Source organism: Brassica oleracea, chromosome C7, assembly GCF_000695525.1.
Source record: "Brassica oleracea var. oleracea cultivar TO1000 chromosome C7, BOL, whole genome shotgun sequence".
Lineage (NCBI taxonomy): Eukaryota > Viridiplantae > Streptophyta > Magnoliopsida > Brassicales > Brassicaceae > Brassica > Brassica oleracea.
The window spans coordinates 42,062,072-42,064,640 of NC_027754.1; the positions used below are offsets into that span (position 1 = coordinate 42,062,072).

At 34.7% G+C, this 2,569-nt stretch overlaps 1 long non-coding RNA gene across 1 annotated transcript; it reads right to left on the reverse strand.

Annotated features, from left to right (window-relative positions):
* Positions 1-799: 799 nt before the first annotated feature.
* Positions 800-1,464, reverse strand: LOC106305528. Its single transcript, XR_001263000.1, has 3 exons — positions 1,143-1,464; positions 970-1,045; positions 800-867 (listed from the first exon to the last, which is right to left on the reverse strand). It is a non-coding gene; the product is annotated as an uncharacterized LOC106305528 (long non-coding RNA).
* Positions 1,465-2,569: the final 1,105 nt, after the last annotated feature.

Sequence of the window (2,569 nt, forward strand, 5' to 3'; positions counted from 1 at the left end):
TGGAACTGGTACAAATGAGGTTTGTCCATTGCAAGATGATGTATGAGAGTGAGAAAAAAAAAAGAGAATTGGTGGAGTCATGATGATGTCTCTCATGCATGGTGGTAGGGCAATATGTACTATCAAATGGGTTTACTCCTTTCATCATACCATTAATATGTCGCCTTGTGTCACCGTTTCATTTCTTCAAATAATTGGAACTTTAATTTACTCGTTTTTACATCAACAAAAAATAATGTGCCGCATGCAGGAATGGAAGTCAAGAGCGTCATCGAACAAAGTATGGCAAGAAGATCTATGGACGATCACAACAGCAACGATGGCTGTTGATTATTCAAAAACTTGTTATTTAAGCTTTTTTCTGGCTTTTACTTTGAATGTGTTCAAACATGTTTTGTGACTTAAGGTAACACAAGAGTATCAAGAATCCATAGCCTGTAGGTTTTTTATTTTCTACCTCAATCTCACTCTCTCTCTTTCTCAGTGTGTTAAATAAAGCAAAACACATTCTCAGGACACGTCCAGAATCTAGAATTCATAGATAAATAAGAAGCTTTCCTCAAAACTTGAAATCTTATTAACAAAAAAAAAGAAGAAAAAAACTTGAAATCTTTCTTTTTCTTCCCTTCCTCATCATGCTTCCTTTTCTTCGAGTTCTGTACCCATTCCACCAAGGTAAGATAAGAAAGGTTAATCATCTCGTCCATTCATATCAATGGTATTAAAACAGTTATATATATATATATATATATATATATATATATATATATATTATATATCTTAAGTTCAATCATTACCTCGGCGACCATGTCAGTGAAGTCCTTACTTTATTGTGTAGTTTCTCTCCTCTTCTCTTGCCTCCTCATACTTTCCAAAAATCAAAAATGTAGGCAGAGTTAACAACACTATTTTTTCAATGGCTTTTATCTTGTTATTGAACTCACATGTTGTAGTGGTTCTACTACTTACTTGGCAAGTAAAACATTCTCCATGGCCTCTAGTAAACTGATATCCATCTGTCTTTTGCCCCTCTCAGCAAATCAACCTGGTCATATTTACACGATTGCATAAATTAGCCGCTTGTCATAAACCGAAAATCGAGGATGTAATAAATGCATATAGCAAGAGTCAGAAGACATTACCATAACTAAACGTCTAGACCTAATAAGTGATTCTCAAAAACACACAAGACTTGGACAATACAAAACTAACACGGTCTACTTGACCGAACAACTTCAAAAGATCAAATTACTTTTAAAGTTTTAGCCTCATTTCCAACCAACCATGAACTATCAATTAAGTATTTGACAACGACATACTTAAAGTGCCTACCAATTCCTTTAGTAAACAAATGTTTGGTAAGTCCGACATAGATTGCTTACCCTTTTCGCTCCCGGCTTGTCTTGAGTGCCAGTTTTAATAACGTATGTGTGTGTGGTTCCCAACACTGTTCCAGGGGAAATTCTTAAGTACCTTCAGATTTTTTTTAAAAGGACATTATTAGAGCATGTTTATTGGAATAACCCCTAAGTGGGTTCTTAGTCAATATTTTAGTATTAAAATTAAGTTAAGAGTTAATCTTAAAAAACACCTAATTTTGGACCTCCAATGCTAGTTCTATAAGTTAAGAGTTCTTAAAAAAAATTAAATTTTAAATAACTACTAACATGATTTGCTTTGCGTCCAAGACTCATCTGGTTCTGAAACAGAAACTTGATCTTCTCCCTCCCAATGCTTCTGAAACCGAAACAAAAAGAGAAACATAATACATTCAAACAAGTTCAACAGAAAAATAACAACAAATCCAAACTCGACATACTTCCGAAGAGAAACATTAAACAAACACACAACTTAAACAAACAGAAATACCTTAACACTACAAGAAAACAGGGGGATTCTGGTGGCCGAAATCGTCGGAAATTCGTCGGAATTGACCAATTCTGACGAATTTCCGACGAACCCGTACGTCGATATCGTTTCGTCGGAAAAAAAAATTCGTCGGAATTTCGTCAGAACTTCCGACGACTTTCTGACGAATACCGAGAAACGTCATTCTGACGAACTTCCGACGATATTACGATGCAGATACACGAGACCAGAGTTCATCGGAAAAACTACGTACCGACGGAGAACGTTCCTCGGACACTTCTGATGTAGAGTGTTCCTCGGTGGATTTCGTCGGTAAATTCCGACGGTTATATGTCCGTCGGTATATTCCGACGACCACTGTCCGTCGGTATATACCCATTTATTTTTTAAAATTAATTTTGCATTTTTATATATTTTTTGATATTAATAAATTAAAAAAATCAGAAATTTAAAACTAATAATATTATAAAATTTAAATTCATAAAAACCGAAATAGGAAAAAAACATTCATAAAATTTAAAATTCATACAAACCGAAATAAAAAAAAAACATTCCGAAAGTTTTAAAAAGCCGAAATAAACTAAGATGAACTCGAAGACATCAAACGATCTAGCTTCTGTATAATCTCGGTGTTGAACTTCTTCTGGGATGCCAACTCAGCAAGGATAGTGGCATTCTCCGAACGGATAGTGGCATTCTC